The following is a 24,460-nucleotide window of genomic DNA, read 5'->3' on the forward strand; positions in this document are numbered from 1 at the left end:
AAAACGGACTATAGTAATTCCAATTTTGAAATATTCTTTTGATCGCGACGTAGAACAGACATAAAAGCAGACCTTGAATACGAGTCTTATATATTTACAATTGTAATATATATATATATATATACATAGATTCAATAAAATTAATAACAGTACTCGTAGTATTGCTAATCTGAGGTATTCATAATTCGCAAGTAACTTTTTGCATTTATTTGCTCCTGCTAATTTTGATAACATACATTGTTTATGAATCCGCTCAATTTTAAATACACTTTTTCACCTTCATTAAAGCTAACTTTAGGAATATTTGCTATATCACATAAATAATAATAGGCTTTGTTCGCACCCGTAATAATCCGTATAAAACAAGGTCAATTCTTTTCACCAAAATATATTTAATTTTCTGAAATTATGTATTCAATTACAATATCATTAAACTTGATATGATGAATTGTTGACATAATATATTAAACAAGAACCATATTACTATATGCTTTACAAGTGAGTCAAGTTATGGATCTAAGCTTGAGCGAAGCGTATTCAAAACATAATCAACATTTTTTTTACAGATTCTTCATTTTAGTTAATCCTCTCACAAACCGAAATATGCTAGCCACATCTACCGAATACACATTATTACATATTTCTTGATCATTGAATCTTTCTCTAAACATTAGTTCAATCTCTTTATATCTATTGCTATAAATTGAACATTCAATAGTCATTTGATTTTCTGGCAATTTTCCAATATTATTTGCCACCAACAAAATATTCAAATCTTTCGCAATGTTAGTGCTTCCAATCTGTAAATAGCCCATTGATCGTAATATAGCCGAGGAACAGGCATAGAAGTATCCTTGAGTTTCTTCCATTCTACACTACAAAAGATAAAAGTTGTTTATAAACTTGACTTCAAATATGGTAAATAAATCTTGGAATTCATCAGGCGACAAGTTGATTTGTATTACTCGGTCAGGTTTAACTACTAGTATAAAATAATTACTAACATTATCTTGGTGTACTTCAAGTCTAGTATCCCTTTTTTCATTGTCCGAAAGTATATTCCATGTGTATATTTTAGTATCCATTTTCTCAGTCCGTTTTGTATGATCGATGTTAATAAAATGATATTTTTTACTACCAAATATATATTTTATTTTTCCAAACACATTCATGTTTAATATTTTATGAAAATCATATATACCTAGTGCACTCATTTTCGCGACTATGTTTGGAAGATAACACTTAATCATACTTCAAAGTATCCTATATGACAATGGGCCACAATGATGATACTTTCAACCACGTCTTCGTCTCCTAGTTTGTAAACTAATCAGGTTCAGAATGAGATGTCACTGCTCGAACACTCGGTTAAATCTTTTACTGAAATAATAGACATACATTTTAGGTTTCTAAATATTGTAACTTTAATTACTAGCGCATGGTGATGATTATATAAGTGTTAAGTAAAATACCTTTTACTTGCAGAGTCACTTCCGACTGCTGGGTACGTGCCTTGTTGTAAAATGATAATGACTGTCTCAGATTACAAACAGAGTGCGGCTCAGCACGTGCCGCTTTATTTCATTAAGTGTTAATATTGACGGATGACAAGCAAAAGTCCCTAACGACTATAAAATATTGAAACAAAAATCAACCTTCTTTTCGTACTAATATGGTTCATTATGGTTATGAACTTGTACTGGTACTAAGTGAGTTTTGCTCGTCACCTGACGATATGCAACATGATCCTTTATGGCGTGACTAACGATACAGAGGCGTCATCTTTATCAATAGTTCTTGTATCGATGAAAAATATTTTTAAACTATTGTTCCTATATGGAAACACAATGAACTAATTCAGTACGAGTTTTATTTCCGGAGATAGTTTTCCCAGTTAGGTAAATTAGCGTTATATTTTCCTCAAGGTTTCCATACATTTGGATTATCACATATTATTAATAAATATCAAACAAATGTTTATGTAATTAGACTAAATTAGAGATCATATTTTGAAATTGCAATAACATTTGTGAGGTTTACATTACAAAGGTAGAAACAGTAATCAGTCCGTTTATTTTATTCTTACGTTATGACGCATATTAGCTTGCACGGCTGTGTGCCGAAACTGGTCGACTGTTTCGATCAGTTTGTTAACTGCATCCGTAGCTCTATGGGTGACGCTCTGACTACTGATCTGAAGGTCGGAGGATCAAATCCTAGAGCGACCTAACTTTTTCTAAGTTTCTTTCTGTTTTATAATTTGAATTTTTAAAAAACTAGTTGTGGGAATGACAAGTAAAATTATTTGCATTTGAGATGGTAACGGCTAATAAAGCAGTCATGTCCTGCACTGTAGTACCTGGTGATTAAAAATTTAAAATGTAACGAAATTCCGAAATCTAAAGTTGTTATTAAGTAAATTCTGGACATTCCGTCAGTGGCAGTGACAAAGTTTATTTTTATTTAAAGTGCCGGAACATATCCGATAGGGGTAAGTGTTATGTTTAAGGAATTCAATTCAGACAATTTTGCCATTAATGGGCGGCCAAGTATAATGTTATTTCATTTATTTTAGCCTACCGGAACGCCCTCGAGATACTGCTACAATTAGATGTATTCGAACTCGAACATAGACTGAGCTAGAAAGACTGGCAGGGTTTGGATGAATCCCCGTCGAACATCTGACGAAATTTCACCTGGCGCTCAATTGTTTACAAATTAAGTCCTTAGTTTTATTTAGGATGGTAGTGTTTTAGTGAATAAATTAGTCTTTGTATTTAAACGTTACTGACCGTGTTTCAATTACCTTATCGACACATAACATGATAAATGATAACGTAATATTTTTAGGTTTAAGATTCTTTATTCTCATTAAGAATTTGACATTTAACTTATATGAGAACTTAAAACTACACAAATACATTTATTTTGCATGAAATTAGCGAAAGAACTAATAACATGGATGGTATTTAAAGATACAGTAAAATAACAAATCTGCCGACACACAAAACAAGGTGATTATAGTGGTGCATTGTACGGTTAACATTCCATCGACTTGAGATGTATAAAAAACGATTTGTAGTTGACAGTAAGCTAAGGTCCAGTTTAACTTGTTTTCGAGGTTCGTAATAACTATGCATCAGCGGGGTCATCCTTGTACTGGTCGGTATAATGCATAAGTAGACCGTAGGTTTCACGAATATCGGGACTGGTTTTTAGTTGTTATGAGTTTATTGAATATTCAAATATCGATCTTATTATCTATTACAGTTAAGGTCCCTTTTGTAATGGCCATGTATTTTATTTATGGCATAAATGGTATAATGCAGTGCAGCAAGTGCGCTAACTTACAGATACTTGAAGTGACAATGTTTTTATTATAAGTATTAAGTTGTTTTTATTTAATTTATTATATACCTTTATTTGTTATATTATATTATATATTATTTATTATAGTGCTACGATTTATTTATACTTATATAAATGAGCTAGATATTTTGAAATGGCTTTTATTTATTTTATGTTAATGTTATTTTCTATTTGTTTATTTTATGTGCGCATTTATTTTAAAACAGCTTCTGTTAATGAGTGATATTTACTTTCAAAATATTCAGATTTATTCTATGGCAATTCATTGTTAACGTGTTTTTTCAGTTGTTTTTTAAAGCTGTACATAGACTTAGTTTCTTTAATATTTTTAGGCAGTTTATTATACAGCTGAGCGCCTTCATATAGTAAACATTTTTGTCCCAATTTTGTTCTGGTTTGCCGTAGAATGAGGTCATCGGCATTTTTCAGTTTCATTTTTTGTCTAGTATTCTTTTTCGAAAAACCTAATTGAGTGTGTATATTTTTATTGATTATTTTTCGTACTAATAAACATGTATTGTATGTATATGTCTGTTTGATATTTAGTATCCAGGTTTCTTTATATATTTTGAATCTGGTATCAACGCTGTGTAGAGGAGGTGAATCAAACAAGAGGAGAGATTGACTCAGGAATATGGTCATGGGTTTGTACATATGTATGTAGGAAGTGGATGCGAAAGTAAACTCACTTTTGTACTAAACTTGGTATATTAAAACAAAGTAATTAAAGAAATATCAAATTTTACATAAACGTCACGTCTTTCTTGCAAGCTTTTCGAAACATATCCCAATGGCGGACGGCCTGCGCCTTATAACTAAAACGACATAACTCATTCATGCTATCCCTTTCATACTTGTTGACATGATCTTCATTATGTCTCACTCATTCACAAAACGTTCCATTTAACTCAATCCCACATGTATGTATGTATAATGAATATTTTTATTTGTATAAAGTATTAGATTTGAAAAAATATACTAATGAAATAACCTTCAAAATTATGTGGTGTTCACATTTATTGTTACTAATCATATCTATGATTACCCAAACTTCATTGCATATTTTTGTTGATCTTTGTAAAGTCAATATTCATATGATTTCTGGTATTCTACCACAAAATTGTACTGGGCTAAACGACTGTTTAAATCTTTACTTATAGTTCGTTTTTTAGCATTAGAAAGAACTCCACAGAAGCAAGCAGTTTTTATCACGCTCTTTAATTGTTAATAATTACTGAATTATCTAATGTAGCATGGTCAATACATATAATTTACTTCAAATTATTACCGCTAAAAGTGCCGGATTTGGAACCACAAGCTTACTTCTGCGAAGTTCTTTCTAATGCAAAAAACGGACTATAGTAATTCCAATTTTGAAATATTCTTTTGATCGCGACGTAGAACAGACATAAAAGCAGACCTTGAATACGAGTCTTATATATTTACAATTGTAATATATATATATATATACATAGATTCAATAAAATTAATAACAGTACTCGTAGTATTGCTAATCTGAGGTATTCATAATTCGCAAGTAACTTTTTGCATTTATTTGCTCCTGCTAATTTTGATAACATACATTGTTTATGAATCCGCTCAATTTTAAATACACTTTTTCACCTTCATTAAAGCTAACTTTAGGAATATTTGCTATATCACATAAATAATAATAGGCTTTGTTCGCACCCGTAATAATCCGTATAAAACAAGGTCAATTCTTTTCACCAAAATATATTTAATTTTCTGAAATTATGTATTCAATTACAATATCATTAAACTTGATATGATGAATTGTTGACATAATACATTAAACAAGAACCATATTACTATATGCTTTACAGGTGAGTCAAGTTATGGATCTAAGCTTGAGCGAAGCGTATTCAAAACATAATCAACATTTTTTTTACAGATTCTTCATTTTAGTTAATCCTCTCACAAACCGAAATATGCTAGCCACATCTACCGAATACACATTATTACATATTTCTTGATCATTGAATCTTTCTCTAAACATTAGTTCAATCTCTTTATATCTATTGCTATAAATTGAACATTCAATAGTCATTTGATTTTCTGGCAATTTTCCAATATTATTTGCCACCAACAAAATATTCAAATCTTTCGCAATGTTAGTGCTTCCAATCTGTAAATAGCCCATTGATCGTAATATAGCCGAGGAACAGGCATAGAAGTATCCTTGAGTTTCTTCCATTCTACACTACAAAAGATAAAAGTTGTTTATAAACTTGACTTCAAATATGGTAAATAAATCTTGGAATTCATCAGGCGACAAGTTGATTTGTATTACTCGGTCAGGTTTAACTACTAGTATAAAATAATTACTAACATTATCTTGGTGTACTTCAAGTCTAGTATCCCTTTTTTCATTGTCCGAAAGTATATTCCATGTGTATATTTTAGTATCCATTTTCTCAGTCCGTTTTGTATGATCGATGTTAATAAAATGATATTTTTTACTACCAAATATATATTTTATTTTTCCAAACACATTCATGTTTAATATTTTATGAAAATCATATATACCTAGTGCACTCATTTTCGCGACTATGTTTGGAAGATAACACTTAATCATACTTCAAAGTATCCTATATGACAATGGGCCACAATGATGATACTTTCAACCACGTCTTCGTCTCCTAGTTTGTAAACTAATCAGGTTCAGAATGAGATGTCACTGCTCGAACACTCGGTTAAATCTTTTACTGAAATATTAGACATACATTTTAGGTTTCTAAATATTGTAACTTTAATTACTAGCGCATGGTGATGATTATATAAGTGTTAAGTAAAATACCTTTTACTTGCAGAGTCACTTCCGACTGCTGGGTACGTGCCTTGTTGTAAAATGATAATGACTGTCTCAGATTACAAACAGAGTGCGGCTCAGCACGTGCCGCTTTATTTCATTAAGTGTTAATATTGACGGATGACAAGCAAAAGTCCCTAACGACTATAAAATATTGAAACAAAAATCAACCTTCTTTTCGTACTAATATGGTTCATTATGGTTATGAACTTGTACTGGTACTAAGTGAGTTTTGCTCGTCACCTGACGATATGCAACATGATCCTTTATGGCGTGACTAACGATACAGAGGCGTCATCTTTATCAATAGTTCTTGTATCGATGAAAAATATTTTTAAACTATTGTTCCTATATGGAAACACAATGAACTAATTCAGTACGAGTTTTATTTCCGGAGATAGTTTTCCCAGTTAGGTAAATTAGCGTTATATTTTCCTCAAGGTTTCCATACATTTGGATTATCACATATTATTAATAAATATCAAACAAATGTTTATGTAATTAGACTAAATTAGAGATCATATTTTGAAATTGCAATAACATTTGTGAGGTTTACATTACAAAGGTAGAAACAGTAATCAGTCCGTTTATTTTATTCTTTGATGTGTAATTAGATCGTTCGTACGTATTATCTATCGTATCTCATACTCTGTCACTTGTTTATTGCTTTATATGCTTAATGTATGACGAGGACGGAAGCTTCGACTATTTACGATTAACGAACACGGTTTCGAGTGCTAATTCACCAGTACTTTATTTCACCGTGTATTCACATATACCTATGACTAAAATAAAATGTATCTTTATTTTTCAATAAGTAAGACTGATTTTGCATTTACCAAATTTTACGATTTGACTGTTTTACACCATACTACTGAGTTATCATAGTCTTATATAAATAAACTTTAATACGATTGGGCTAAGATTGAAACTGATTAACACATAAACAAAATCCAATTGAATCGTCACATCTACGTCACACAAGCAATGTTGTTTGAAATATAAAACCGTATATCATCAAAATTATGCATTTCAAATTAAACCTAACGCTCCTTATTTTATGGTTTGTCTTCGAATCATATTTTTTCCATGTTCTGCATCGCGCTTTTAAAGTTTTTTGATTCGTTTGTATAAATACAAATAACATTGATATAGCTCTCGGAGAATCCGTGGCTATTACAACCGCTAGTTCACGGTGGCTCTTACCATTTCAATGTTGCGAGGTCTGGCCAACCTTGCGATATTGGTTTGGTAACGCGGTGGCGTGTGCATATAATGCTTGGTTTTAATAATCCTTCCTTGGACAGGGCATGTATGCATGACACACTTCAACGCGGTGGCGGTTAAACACAAACACGCGGTAGCGTATACAGTATCCTGCTTGGTTTTAATAACCCTTACCTTGGGCAGGGCAGGTACTGTACTATACAACGGTTTATCTATGCTATAGCGGTTGATAGTATGGGTAACCGATCCACGTTCACATCAAAGTTTCTGGCCAATTCTGCGATGTGATACTGTGACAAACACCGTAATAAACCTAGCCCGGCAAATCTCTACCCGTTGCAAATCTGGGCGATGATGGTGCGTTACGAGATCCTGGTCGAATCAGAACAAGATCTGGTGGGTACAATGCTAGCTAGTACCCGTTGTGTTAAGCATTTTGCACTTTTTAAAAAAGTTTTTTTAATAATCAACTTATGCGAAACGATGACTTTAACGAGTTGTAATGCAATTTGGATTGCTGCGGGATGTTTATTCAAAATCAACTTTGGATTCTACCCCACATAGGATCATCAACAACACAAAAACTGTAGACGATTATGGATACGTATTAGGAACCATCCTAAATATGGATCTACTCCACTGTTGTAGCTAGGATAATGGGATTCTACGAGTACTTCACTTCGGAATCTGCCCCACTGTTGTAGCTAGGATATTGGGACGATTTGGACCAAAATGGGGTCCAAAAGTCCCAATATTACACTACTCATATAATATCTAAAGCATGTTAAGCCCTAAATGTCACTGAAAATTCAGGGTTATAGCTTTAGCCAGCACAAAATTACAGGACGTCGAAAATCGCCTGAATCGCTCCGGGAAAGCGGCCGGGCCGTGCGTCTTTGTTTTGCTCGACTTGGCGGGAGCACTGCCGTGCCCCCAGATCCGTCACTTTGAAGGCGTGTCTCGCACAAACTATTGCGTTTATCTAAATAAATAAAATACCCTTATGACCAAATTCATTGTTTCATTGTTAATTACTGTCAATAACAGCACAATACATTTAGAAAATAGTCGATAAAAAAATGCAACCCTGTCAAAAATTGAAAAAAAAAAATGGTATAGCATGACTAGAATGAGCATATGCTCGTTTGGTCTAAATCAAGTCTAAAATTCTGAATCCACCTATAGATTACATCAGACATGCACACAGCTCCACCTTTCGAATATTAGTCAAATTATGCAAGCGTTATTTGGTTTGCCGGTGTGATGTGGCGCCCCATGGATGCTGATTTAATACCCCTTACAAACTGCTTTCGTAGCTCGTATCAAATGCACTAGATGGCGTGTACATCAAAATATCATGAAGTTATGTGATTCCATCTGTTGATTTGATAGGTAGCTAATTAGAGCTCAACATACATTAGCTACTTAACACTAATTTATGTTTGTAAAATGCACTAGATGGCATGAAACTTAAAAAGTAATTTCAGAAAGTTTCCGTCTATTTTATTTACATACCTATATGGTTATATACTAAGATATTTAGGCAAACCTATAGTCTTTTTTTAGTGTTCCGTAGAAAACTTTATTCACGGAACAATTCGGTCTTGCAAATCAGTTAAATGCGTTTTTACACGACTGCCCAAACAAAAAGAGTGTATTGTTTTCAGGGTTCATGTTTGTATGTGAGTTTCTTTATTCCACCATAACTTCTGAATGCCTTAACCGATTTAGATAAATGATATATCATTAGAATCCTTACGTCATCCCGACTAACATAGGCTATATGTGACGTCATAATAAAATCAATATGGCGGACATAATACATGATATTGCGTGATGTTTAGAAAAAAAATCTTGCAAACCTATCGAGTGGGGCCTCAAAATGAAGAGCTTCGAAAGACGATTTAAAATATATATGCAATATACGTGTTCAAGTCTTATTTAGGTAGAATACGGATTCACAAAATGTGCTAAGAAAAATAAATCCTTCTATCTTATTTAGTGAGCTATCAAATGTAAAGGTTTTTACCGCTGATCATAAAAATATATATAAATCATATGGTATACCTAAGGTAAATGCAGGAACTAAACACAAACATGTTCTAAATCGCGCTATTGAAATCTAAACGTGTGAAATTCTATTTATAATCCAGTAAATTTGTCGAATTTTGTAACCTGGCTCTTTTGCGTCAAATCCGGTAGAACATTGCAGTATCCCTATTATGAAAATTAGTTTGAATTCCATATAAAATTATAAAATTTTGAAAGGCTTTTGTTCTAGAAAGTTGTTAACTGATCTAGCATAAACCAGAATTTGGGACTAACCTGGTGTGCGACGTGGAGCTGTCTTCAGGGGCCCCTGTTCCTTCGATGATGAATGTAGCAACCTCATAGGCTGGCGTCGAGAGACTTCTTCAATTTGTGCTGAACACTTTGATCTTTGATTTTGGTTTTTTATATAGCTCAAGCTTACGGAGCGAGCAGTTAGCGACGGCGATTCGATTTTTAGATCGTTAGGAAAAGTAATAATGGCAACACTCGAGCTTCCAGTGTTGCGCGCTTTCAAAAAGCGTTCCGTTGCAGGTTTATCCCGTTTTGGAATATGCTAGTCGATTAAGTATTAACCGATTGAAAAATAATAAAAAGAAAATACGTAGTATTTGTGCGTACATATACAAAAGTACCGAACAGCTTTATTTCGGAAAATATTAGATGTACAGAGACAATTCTAGTATCTTATTGTAGCAAATTTAAACTACTTTAAAAGCGCCCTGGGAAGTTACTATCAAAAACTAGTACTTTAGGGTTATAATCGCCCAAATCTAAAAAAAATTGCGGTTTATTCGATTTTTGACAAAGTTGCGTTCGGCGCTCGAGGTCACAAACTTGGATTATTCATTGGGCCAACATCATAAACAAGCCTGCAAAAAATCAGAACTACCGGATTTGACGCAAACGCAAAATGTATAATTTTACTGTATTATTAAGCGATGGGCTTCGAATAATTTCTGGCTTCGAATAATTTCTTATATTTCTTGTGAATAAAATTATCCTTGCCTACTAAACCTAATTAACCCGCCTGCGAAAAAAATGGTTTTGTTTTAACACGTGCGTAGGTACTAAACTAATTTTCATAATAGGGATACTGCAATGTTCTGCCGAATATGCTAGAATGATAGCGAAATTGCGATTTTCTTATTTCGCGGTAGAGCCCGAGTCAGGCCTATGGAACTCTTCGCGCGAGCTCGGTTTAATACCTACGAATCTGCTCCCGTTCACGGTAGAAATGCAAGCCAGTTGCAAAGAGCATATAATCACTACGTTCTAAGAGACGGAACTCCATAGTACGTTTTTGTCAAACGGTTCGGTTTGACACATGTTTGACAGGACTTGACTGATGAACATCTATTCATACCAACATAAAGAAAAATAAATAATAAATAAATAAATAAATAATAAATACACAGATAAAGAAATATATTATCTGTATATTTATCTATGGTTTATATAAAGCAGTGCTGTGAAAAATCGATAATAGTGAGTTCTCGAAACGATAATAACCGACATGATAGAAAGTAGTGCTGCGAAAAATCGATAATAGTGACTTCCTAAACCGACAAAAACCATCCTAAACTCATTCAAATTTATTATCGCAGAAAATAAAACACCAGTGAGTTCTTACAAACTTTATTAATTTCTTAAGTTGATACTTGGTATATATACAAAAACTCATTTATTATAAATACTAACCCCGGCTACTCACGTAACGATAAATCGTTGCGATAAAACTGTGCAGTCCGACTGTGCAGATAAATCGAACCGTGTGTATGACAAATCGTTACGATAATCGACATACACACGGTTCGATTTATCTGCACAGTCGGACTGCACAGTTTTATCGCAACGATTTATCAGCAAGCTTCGTTGCCTAAACACGGTACTCGACTGAAAAGCTCTCTATTATATCACGATTGTATAAAATACTATTAGATTAGGTACTATATACAGGGCCGTCTTGAACTATGCTGGAGCCCTTGGGCACATAAGAATTTGGGGCCCTCCTTTGGGAAAATAAAGTAAGCTAATTATGTAAATTATCATTTTTCTACAATGATTTATTTATTATGGGTATCAAATATACTGTTACTGATTTCATAACTTTGACGATAAAGAAGAAAACCCACCTCACCCCGTAGTGCCTCGAATTTGGGGTGAGAGGGTTTTTCATACAAAGGTGATTTTGGAAGATTGTTGGATCGATTTTTTTTATTATACGCATTACTATTAGCCCCATTTTAAATTGGAATATATTATTTTCGTAGCAGTAGCCTTAAAATCCCTTCTCTCCCCCCTCTCAAACCTTCTCCTCCCCGCGAAACCTACTCACCCCGTTTTACGGTATCTCGCGTATTTTACCGATTATTCAAATTTTCGAAGGCAATTTGCAATTATTCCTCTTATGCAAGTTGCAAGTGTTCGATCGAAAACAAAGCTTTGGTCTATACCTGGATCACCTAGATCCCCTGGATGTACAAGGAGGCGTTTCATATACGCCCGCCCTACGGCACGTCAAATAGGTACACAAAGTCGCGATGCGTATGGAGTACAGCACCTGTGGCCAAGCTATTTTGCCCTAAATTATGTACTACATACTTCATTAAAACTTAGCTTACCTTTGTATTTACTCTTCCCAAAATATGTATCTTCCTTAAAATGCAGCCTATAAAATCGATCTTTGTCATTTGCCTTAGTTTTTGATACTCAAAGCTTTTTCTCACCGATTTATACATATCGGGTCCTTGGGAAATAATTTGGCCAAGCCCGAGATAGCTCGAGGCATTTAGTGTTCCGTACGGCTACCATCAGTTTGGCATTGACATAAACGATACCGTGAACGTAATTTACTTTCTATGCATCTCGATTGTACTGACATATTAGTGCGAAAGAGATATATAGAAAGTAAATTACGTTCACGATATCGTACCGCTCGCATAGTTACATTTTACAGAGGTTGTTTGCCGGTTTTTTGGACACCGTATTCAACTACCCTATAGGAACCCTTATAGTTTCGCAACCCTTGTAGTTTTTACTACATATGGGTATTTAATATATCATTAATTCTGAGACTAATTTGTTTGTGGTGGCTGAAAAAACTTTCAATAACATATGTAAATATGGAATTCGGAATATGACTAAAAACATGGAGACATGCTGTATCAGGGACACAGCCGCTATGGTTGACGTGAAACGTGGTGTAGACAGCTAATGCGAAGGCCGAAGGCCGAGCTCCGCGTAGGGCCGAAGGCCCGAAGCGTCGAGGATGTCAGTGCTTACACACAGAACAACAGTACAAGTTTCTAAGTGCGAAGGCCGAAGGCCGAGCTTTAGCAAAATGTCAGTGCTTTAGTTAGCACAGAGCAATAGTACAAGTGTCTAAATGCGAAGGCCAAAGGCCGAGCTCCGCGTAGGGCCGAAAGCCCGAAGCGTCCAGGATGTCAGTGCTTTAACACAGAACAATAGTACAAGTGTCTAAATGCGAAAGCCGAAGGCCGAGCTCCGCTTAGGGCCAATGGCCCGAAGCGTCCAGGATGTTAGTACTTAAACACAGAACAATAGTATAAGATAAGTGACTAAGTGCGAAGGCCGAAGGCCCGAAGCGTCCAGGATGTCAGTGCTTTAACACAAAACAATATTACAAGTGTCTAAATGCGAAGGCCGAAAGCCGAGCTCCGCGTAAGGCCGAAGGCCCGAAGCGTCCAGGCTGTCAGTTCTATGTTTAACCACTGACATCTTGCAGGCTTCGGGCCTTCGGCCCTACGCGGAGCTCGGCCTTCGCATTTAGACACTTGTACTAATGACCTGTGTTTAGAACTGACCTCCTGGATGCTTCGGGCTTTCGGCCCAACGCGACTTCAGCTTGGATCTTGCGATTTAGACACTTGTGCTTTAAAATACTTGGAAAAGTTACAATTGGTGATTTATGTGGGTACGATACGAAACCACGGTAGATAAGAGAAACAGGGGTAGTGGTAACTTTAATAATAATATAGGTAGTTAACCTACTACTAAGATTTGTATATTACTTTTAAGTGATTTATATTACTGATTAGTAATTATGTATAACGGAATTTAATGAAAATATGTTATAATCATTTTATTTCGGATATTTCGATAAATGGACGAGGTACATGAGAAACCACGATTGTGACGTCATTTCTGGAATGACAAGTGGCATGATTAACCGGGTGCAAGTGGCTGGCTAGCGATGGGCATAAAAGGGCCCGACCAAATTCATTTGGGTCATGTCATTCTGCTTTGAGCATCAGCACTGAGTTAATCGTCGCCAAAGGAATATTGAAAGTTAAGTAGGTAAATACTATGTTGATAATTAATAATATGTATGATAATAATTAAGTATTTACTTGATTAATTAATTCAATCATCTCTTAGTGAATAATTAATCTTAGTAATTATATTTATTAGTTGTTGATGATAAGGTGAATAAATAGGATGATTGACTTTAATAAACAGTTTATTTTAAATTACATCTGTTTATTATTTTATTTATCATACTTGTAACCCCAATAACAACCAGTGATTGTTTTAGCAATTGTATATGCTTTGAATCAGGGTAAATAAATTACTAACGACAAGTTAAGCCTAATTTATACACTAAACATAGTGTTATTAGGCAGTAATGAGATTAGAAGTAATATTGATTATTCATTTTGATTTTTATATTTAAATTTGCTTATTTACATGGAAGAGAGGTTTCTCCTTATTTACTCAGACAGCTATTTTAATTCGCTTTTGTCACACGCGCGTCTGTCGGACGCTTCGGACCTTCGAATCGGTCCTACGCAGAGCTCAGCCTTCGGCCTTCGCATTTATATAGTTAGACTCTTGTACTATTGCTTTGTGTTTGAATACCGAAGTCGCGCATCTCGCGAATGCTTGATGTATTATAATAATTTTGAGTAATATCTTAAATTTATACTCCTTCAATTTAAATTTAGAACTCATTCTTTCTTTTATTTGATTTTGTTTCTAGTTTCATGCCATATACCGGGTGTGGCCTGTAACATGAGCAAATAATTAAAATATACATTGTACTCCTCAAACAGTGACACTTTTGTTCAACAACTTTTAAAAATTATGAAGTATTTAGACTCCCTATTTTTCATACAAAATAAATATTATCTTTAATGGACGCCATCGCCACGCCATACCATTTTGATTGACGTTGCTTGTCAAGTTGCCACGCGTTAAACATAACAAAATTCGCAATACATTGCGTCTTAGAATAAACTTTAAAGTGTATTAAAAATCAAACCACAAGTTATTTTTAAAAGTTGCTGAACAAATGTTGGTCAGTATGAGGAATACAGCCTACAGTTAAATTTTTTGCTCATGTTACAGGCAACACCCGGTATACAGGATGTAATCGTTAAGTGTAGCCAGGCTATAATTCCGTAAATATAACAGATATCAAAAAACTTCAAATTGATATCGAAAGTGCGTTACCCAATGAGTAAAATTACATTATGTACTTCCTAAAAAATAAATGTTAGATTTATGATTTCATAAACGGTAGTTTTATTATTTTATTACAGTTTATTATCGCAAATAATGAATCTCAAGCAGTTTTGTCTCTTACGTTACAACACCGACGTTCTTTGAGGGGTGAGTCGTCGTACTAAATGTATGGGAGGGTTTGAAGTTAATGTTTGGGAAATTACTGCTTTTATTTAAAAAAAGTTATTAATGTAATTTTACTCATTGGGTTATGCACTTTCGATATCAATTTGAAGTTTTCTGATATCTGTTATATTTACGGAATTATAGACTGGCTACACTTAACGATTACACCCTGTATAGACTTTAATATTATTTAGAACTGCTAAAAAATGTAGAGTCCGTCTAAGCTAACAAAGTGAGAGAGTGTAAGAGTGAGATAAACGCCATATTTTCATAGAAAATTGACAATTAATGATGACACAGTCACACTTTGTCATTGCAAATTCCATACAGAGTTAGCTTGGTCCGATTCTATCAATAATTGGACGTAGTTTAGGGAAAATGATATACTTAATCCACAATAATCTGTTAAATAAAATTCAAAAACAAAAGCCATTAATTTAAATGACGTAGTTTATGGATGAATCCTTTTCGCTAAACTACGTTCAATTGATACTAAACTCAGTCCGAGTTTATATAATTAGAGTTAGACCAAGAAAAGTCTGCAGCGATTTTGATAGCACTCGCAGTGCAAGCGTTATTTTAAACATCAAACTTCTATAAAATTATGACTCGAATCGAAAATCAAAGCGCTGCAGACTTTTCTTGGTCTAACTTAAAGTTTTTATAATGTAAGTACTTCTAATGCAATATAAACCGCATTAATATTAACCATAATTATATACAATTAATACATAAATGTAATGGTACTTAATGAAAAGGAATATTGTGTAGGTATATTGTTTCGACGAATCATATACTCTCAATCAAATTTATAGATGAGGCCATAGCTGTTAATAAATATTAAATGACTTTATTATCTCTATACGCCTTACTAACTCTATGTGTATTGTGAAAAAAAAACACAACGCCAGTGAAGAACGGAATTCTTAATTATAATTTTTCAGTTTTTTGAGATACCTAGTCCATTGGTTGGAAAGCCCGTTCGAAATTTAAACTTATTTGCAATATAATAAGGTTGTATTTTGTAGATCTCTCTCATACTTATAGTAGGCTATTCAGATAAAATTAAATATCCCTCAAAAATAATCAAGCAGAATTAAACTTTGTGTCAAAGACATAAGTCATAAATTTCCAAAATGCCAAAGTTTTGACTAAGGATCTTTCTCGCTAAAACTACTGCCTAATATGAAATGACCAGTGTAAGCATCAGTTAGCTAGCCCTAAGCAACCAAAGATCTGGCTGCAGTTGAAAAACTAATAAAGATAAAGTTAAGCTGATAATTTTCCCGCCGTCTCCATGCTTCTTTAAGTTGGGTATTGACTGCTCGTTCAATACCCAACTTCTACTATGCTTGTTCATGAAACAGGCATTTCCCAACTACTTGTTTTTCATTATGTTTGTTTCATGAGTATCGCTTTGTTGTTATTTTTATGATTGCAAGTTTTGTTATAATTAAATAAAATTGATCATTTTCTGAGTGTTTGAGATGTATCTAACATTCTAATTCTAACCATATTTTATTCTAGAACGCAAAGGCTGTTTGTGCTTGCTTCTTGGCTGTGGGTGCGTTTTTGTTTTGGTTATCAGATTACTAACGATGCGGCAGTCGTCCAGGAGCCGACGGTTGCTTCTTATGGCCAGATGTGACATCAACATCATCATCAACACGAAATGGCCCCATCTCAGCATGTTGCTGATGTGAAGTCACCAGCAACATGCTGAGATGGGGCCACTTCGTGGCACTTTAATCTTATTTTGTGTTTTCTCTTTTACTATGTATTGTCTCGATTGTTTGTGCTTACGAATAAATACTATTTTATTCTATTCTATTTATTGTGAAGAAACGGTGGAAAAATTTCATCGGGAGCGTATTTTTGTGTTTAATATTGTACTTGAGATCTTCTAAGGAGGTCGAAAGGAGGGCGTATATATATAGTAGAGGGATTAATCGAAAACTTTTTTCAGGCCTGGCCGCAGGCGTTCGGAATTTCCATTCGGTTTCCGTGCGGAATGACAGGTGGGAACGGGACGTCGCTCTACAAATGCATGGTGCTGTCTCGCTTACACATGTAATTCCATACCTACACAAACTCCCGAGCGTGTGCTAAGGCCAGCTAATCCGTGACGACCGTGATAAATGGAAACTTAATATAGATAGGTGAAACGAAGTTCACCGGGTCAGCTAGTATATTATAAATATGTGGGACGGCTGAATTGTGAAAAATAACATATTTTTAGGTTTGGATGAGCTATTTCTATTTAGAATACCTACAAGTATATGGGTGATTCTAAAATATTATCCAGAATTCTTTTTTTTTCATAAGTTTTTATTTGTTACATACACAAAAGTAGGTATATTTTTTTCCTAGTCTATTTGAGTGTCCCACTGCTGGGCAAGAGCCTCTCCCCTTAATTTCCATGACTTCAGGCCCCTGTTTCACCAACGTGACAGGTGCGACGAATTGTAAAATCACTGTTGCTGACGTCACAGGCATCCATGGGCTACGGTTACCGCTTACCATTGGGCGGGCCGTATTCCTGTTTGCCACCGTCATTGTATTATTAAAAAAAACTTTATGATATCGGAAAAAAACAGATATACAAACAAAACAGATATAGATTTAGAAGAATTGTAGGTAATTCTTAACAGGTAATGAGTTATATGTCGGAATTTCGTGACAATTGTAGTGTTTCTTGTGACAATTGTCATAAACTTAGCAAGAGAAATATCTGTTTTTTTCCGATATCATAAAGTTTTTTTTAATAATACAATGATGGTGGCAAACAGGAATACGGCCCGCCCGATGGTAAGTGGTAATCGTAGCCCATGGATGCCTGTGACGTCAGCAACAGTGATTTTACAATTCGTCGCACCTGTCACCGATGTGAAATTGGGGCCTGATCCTTTGTTTTGCTCGACTTGGCGGGGGCACTGCCGTGCCCCCGCCAAGTCGAGCAAAACAAAGGCGCACGGCCGTACCATCCTTTTCCCGAAGCAATTCAGGCAATTTTCGACGTCCTGTAATTTTGTGCTGGCTAAAGCTAGAACCCTGAATTTTCAGTGACATATAGGGCTTAACATGCTTTAGATATATTCTCAAAATCGTTCAATTTGAACTTGTAGTTTAAGAATTATTATATAAAAGTCTTATAAGGTTAGCTTATTAACCAGACAGCATCGTAGGATGACGAATACTAACATAATAACACTCTACTAAGTAAGTATGGCGTATCAGGAATGATGAGCCCTTGTCAAGCCGAAGGAACAAAACGCTTGTGGTAAGCATATATAAAAGTACAAACTACAGGCAGCTAGTATCAAGTCTGTAGACTTCCTGGTTAAGTTGGTGATTAAGTAAATACTGTCTAATTGGGGATTATTACAAACTTTAAATAAAAGGCATTTTAGTAGTAGTAGTAGTAGTAATAGTACATTTCGATGCTAGTGCGGAAGGTATGTCATTACTTCACGAGTACCGAGATATCTTGCCACGAGCCGCAGGCGAGTGGCAAGACTCGGGACGAGTGAAGAATGACATTTCCGCACGTGTATCGAACGACGTTTTTTAATACAGTTGCGAAAAAATAAGAAAAACATTGTTAATCGTACACTAAACAAAAGTGGTAACAGTGACAGCTCGGTTAGACGTCGTCTTTAAGTATATTATATCTATGGGCGTTTGGCAGCTATTCCGTTCCATTCAGTCAACTTATTAAGAACGGAATTTTCAATATTGAATATTAAAAAATAATCGTGTTATAATAGTATTTAAATACTTTTTAATACAGTTGCTCAAAAAGTGCTACTTTACGTAGCTGTTTAGCGTGCGGAAAGTTGGTTATCTCGAACTAGTGCTTTTTACTTTTCCAATTTTTTTAAATTTATACTTGTTCCAATTCACGACTACTTATTGATGAGTGTTAATATTAGTTTCCTTTAAACGTCGTAATCAGCATAAAAACCTACCGTTTATGTAAGAATACGAAAAATATTACATATTTCATATTTAATTACTTACCTCTTCATCATTATAACACGTTTATTTTTTAATATTCAATATTGAAAATTCCGTTCTTAATAAGTTGACTGAATGGAACGGAATAGCTGCCAAACGCCCATAGATATAATATACTTAAAGACGACGTCTAACTGAGCTGTCACTGTTACCACTTTTGTTTAGTGTACGATTAACAATGTTTTTCTTATTTTTTCGCAACTGTATTAAAAAACGTCGTTCGATACACGTCCGGAAATGTCATTCTTCCGCACTAGCATCGAAATGTACTATTATTGTACAAAAAGAAACAGAAACACAAATATAAAACATAACTCCCTTATCCAAATACATTTCTAAAAACGCTGATACACTTTCTTGTTTTCTATTATTGTGTCTTTTTACGACAGTTCAAATTCACTATTTACAGAAATTTTCATTTCCGATGCAAACTTTCAACCCTTTTTTCACCAACTTAGGGAATGCATTTTCAAAAACCGGGCAAGTGTGAGTCGGACTCGCGCACGAAGGGTTCCGTACCAAAATGCAAAAAAAAAACGGAAAAAAAAATGCAAAAAAAAACGGTCACCATCCAAGTACTGACCACGCCCGACGTTGCTTAACTTTGGTCAAAAATCACGTTTGTTGTATGGGAGCCAAAGAGTAAAGTAAGTATATAGGTAAAGAGAGCCCTCTTGAAGCATTATATGGAAACTCATTTGAAAGCACCATCTCTGATTTGCTTCCAAAACTACCTATGAATGTGTGTGTGCACATCTACATATGCCTCCGTACGTGTACTTTCGCCCTACATAATTTTAAGTCTACTTGAGCGGTTTACAAGTCAAATATTTTGTTTGATTTCTTGTAACTTATAAAAGGTTTTTGATTACAAGATATCAAATAAATAAAATGACTCGTAAACCGCCCAAGTAGACCTAATATTATGTAAAAAAGGTTTTAAAGAGTGGAATGAATATAACAAAAACATAATAGTAAGTAATAGTAAAGTATTGTATTGCCTTCAATTTGGTATATACAGATAGTACCTATTAATAGCAGGAATCTACCGCTTGCAGCTTCTGACTCTATATCCATTTTCTTTGCAATAATTGTCACATTAGAAGATTTTCGGGTAATACGCCACGCCACGCTCTGTAGCTCCGTTTAATCCAGATACTCTTTAAAACACGTGAGTAATGATGTCATAATTCGGATCCATCTTGTAACTGAAGAATTCCAGGTGTAAAGTAACTACATATGCATTAGGTATGCAATCAAGACGCACGATTTTTTGCAGAATGTTATAGGACATGTTTGTCGTGAAAATTAAAATTGCACTATTATAGATTCGAACTTATAACTAGGTCCTTTTCATCGCTATTTGCAGTGAGCGCCAACTTCGAGCAACACGGAAGGGAGGCGGCATTCGCACTATTTCCCCGCGTCAATCTAATCTAGCGCGGGTAATAAAACTAGTTGCACTTGGATTTTTCACTAGACCGAGTCCATACGCGCGCGTGAACACTGCTGCACAAAAATGCCTGTTTGCTCGGTTTTTTGCTATAAAAAGAGGTCGGGGACATCAAATTTACAAAAAGAAAGTGTTACATTTCACATGTAATATTTTTTTTTTACATATCATACGTTTAATTACATTTAAATACAATTATTATATTTTAGTCTCAAGTATTTGTTGGATTTATCGATTTTGCTCGCTCAGTACAAATTGCGAATCGGTCGAGCGACAAATCCGACTTCTCATCTCTCAGAATACAATGACATACTTCAACGAAATTGTGTTAGTGTGCGTGTTGTGACACTAGTCACTCGTCCGTACACAAAAAGAGAACGAGGTTTGCAAGATTTGTCTTTGACGTGTGTCATTTTCTATGTATTTGTGTCGTCATTACAGAGGGCCTACCGCGAACCACATTTGACGTGTTGCCTCCCTGTCACACTTACGTATGAATTTACAAGTGCCATAGAGAGGCAACACGTCGAACGTGGTTCGCGGTAGGGCCTCTGATTGGATTTTGTATGTAAGTGTGTGAGAAGTGCGACTGTGTGCACCTTCCCCCCGCGAAAAATGGCAGAATGATTTGTACGGTGAGATATCGCTTGGGCCCCTCCCTTCCGACGTGTCGGAAGCCGGTGTTGCTCGAAGAGCGCCAACGATAGAATTTTTAATTTTTAATTTTTCGTTCGAGAATATCTTTAAAGAAACTTCCCGGCATTTTATTGAGCACTATTAAAAAATTTAAACCTCCAGGTGTTGATTAGGGAGGCTATTTCCCTATTTTCGTATTTAATGCTTGCTCTATTTTTACTCGGTTAAACTTTAAAACTAGTGGCTCTGTGAGGTGTAGACCTCGCGAGCATATCGGGCTTTCATTAGTCCACGATGGTGTATGTCTATCTTTTAAGGATAACTTACTAACCTTATTCTTATTTTCTACATAAAGATTTCATAATATGTGGTATTTGCAAAGCTATTCACACGGTTAACAGTATTAATAATTATCAAATTAAATACGTTAGTTATATTAAGAATTTCATACAGATTACAATGATCACTTACAACATACAATTTAAATGAATATCGTAAGGAGTAATGGTAAATTAAAGTTCCTTTTCAAGTCATATATATACATATACCTAACTTGTGATGATGATGATGCTCTCCTGACCGATTTCGGTCACAGCGACTGTGGGCTCTGGAGTAGGCAATTTTTTATATATTTTACAGAGATTAAGAGTATAGCCGTGGTCGTATGCCACGATTATAAACTTTAAGGTAAAGTAGCATACGACCATGGCTATCCTCTGAATCACTGTAAATATATTTAAAAAAATGTAAATTATTATTACGTTGTATTTTTTTAATTAAAAATTGATAGCATTTATAATATTTCCTGTTTTATATTTTCAGATAAGAATTTTATCTTGTTTCATACCTTTTGAGCGGGATTTGCATAAGTCGGGTTTTAGCTTTAAACTTATTTTTTATTTATTTAATGGTCAAGATTTCGTTACTAACTATTCGAAGTCACTTTATATTACTCTTGCGAGGGCGTCATCATTACAGAAATGCAGACAGAGCGCCGCATATATCGGGCTACGCCCGACTCCTTTGCCATGGGGGCGCCTTCGGCGCCCGGCTTTGGACCGCGTGCAACGAACGAAAAAACATCCTGTATAGCGGCCACACTTTCTTTTGCAAAAACCTACTTGTGTCGCCGTAGTCGGGTAACACGCGAATATAATCCAGAGCGCTTGTAGATTCGTAGTTCGAATTATCTACCCGATAAATTAAGGTGTTATCGGGTGGCACCCGACGGGTGCATGCAAGCAAAGTTGGGCAAAATGTAATCGATTAACGATTACAATTAACCGACTAAATCGCGAGCAACGATTAAAAGTGACGATTAATAAATTTTAGTCGAAAAGCTCCGACTAATATTGTCACGATTAAATTAATCGTCGACTAATTACCGGCGATTAATTTTTTTAATCGATTAATTAGTTCGATTAATTTTAGCAATAAATATGGTCTTTTAACCGACTTTAAAAAAAGAACGAGGTTCGTAATTCGTCTGAAATATTTATAAATAATATAAGTATCAGATTATTTTTATGCAAGCAAAGCCGGGTGCAAAAGCTAACAATTTGTATATATTTGAAATGTACTAATTAAGCCCTTTCAAATGATATTCAACACATCATCATTACTTATTTTTATTTTTTTGTTTCATGTTTTTATGACCTCTAGAGGGCGCGATCTCGTTCAAACCAATTTTCGGTGGAAGTTTGCATGGTAATGTACATCATATATTTTTTTTAGATTTATCATTCTCTTATTTTAGAAGTTACAGGGGGGGGACACACATTTTACCACTTTGGAAGTGTCTCTCGCGCAAACTATTCAGTTTAGAAAAAAATGATTTTTAAAACCTCACTATCATTTTTGAAGACCTATCCATAGACACCCCACACGTATGGGTTTGATGAAAAAAGAATTTTTGAGTTTCAGTTCTAAGTATGGGGAACCCCAAAATTTATTGTTTTTTTTTTCTATTTTTGTGTGAAAATCTTAATGCGGTTTACAGAATACATCTACTTACCAAGTTTCAAGAGTGTAGTTCTTATAGTTTCGGAAAAAAGTGGCTGTGACATACACGGACAGAAAGACAGACGGACAGACAGACGGACGTCGGCGTCGGACAGACATGACGAATCTATAAGGGTTCCTAAGGGAACCCTAAAAAAAACATTAAATTTAAGTGTAACAAAAATACAAAAAGTTACATCTCAGCATATAATTACTCGGGATCGAACCCTGACCTTCTGTGTGCAAACAAAAGCAAGCAAAGCGAATGTTTGCCAAATGAGCCATGACAGTTCTTCGCTTAGCTGACGAAATTCGGCTACTTATACTCGAGAAAAAAAAAATCTAAATACCGCCTAAACCAGCGATAATTTTTGTCTGCATTTTTTGCTATTTACTCTGTTAACATGTCGCAAAAAGAAAAAAAACTCTTATGATATCGATACGACTATTTGTTAAGGCGCGAGGTATCACACTCCGCCATTTTTAAAAATTTCCAATAACTGGATTGACAAAAACTTTTAATTTAACCTCGTGCCGCCCACCATACAAATTTATAGCCAAGGAAATTAGAATCTTGTTGTATTTTCAATTGGGTTCATTTTCATTTGTTCGAAAATTTTACGAGACAAATGAAATGCTACCTACTTTCTTTTTATTTAAGGTTGACATTCCATCGAAACTGAGTGTACATCCTAATGTACATTGGGCGGCACGAGGTTAATCATAGAATCTGGTCACAAAATTTCACGAGCATCGGTTGAGAATTGTGACCTGTAGAGGAGAACATCCGGACATATAAAATTAAATATCTTAATACCTCCAAAACCAGCCAAATAAATTTTCTGAATTTTTGGCCATTTAATCTGTAAACATGTCTCAAAAAGAATACACTCTTATGATATCGATACGACTAGATGTTTAAGCGCGAGCTATCACAACTTTTTTATTTTGAACAATTTTTAAAAACCGGCTCTACAAAAAAAAATTATCGAATCATAGAATTCGGTTACAAGATTTCACGAGAATCGGTTAAGAATTGCGACCTGTAGAGGAGAACATCCGGACATACAAAAGCAAAACGCTCGAGTCAAAACGTAGACCTTCGCTTCGCTTCGGTCAATTAATAGAGAATAATTATCTTATATAATTTGTTTACGACATTTATTTTGGTCTGACAAGTAAACAATAGTTGCTAAGTAACCAACATTATGAATAAAGAAAGGTCT

This window comes from Cydia fagiglandana, chromosome 12, assembly GCF_963556715.1.
Source record: "Cydia fagiglandana chromosome 12, ilCydFagi1.1, whole genome shotgun sequence".
NCBI classification, from domain to species: domain Eukaryota; kingdom Metazoa; phylum Arthropoda; class Insecta; order Lepidoptera; family Tortricidae; genus Cydia; species Cydia fagiglandana.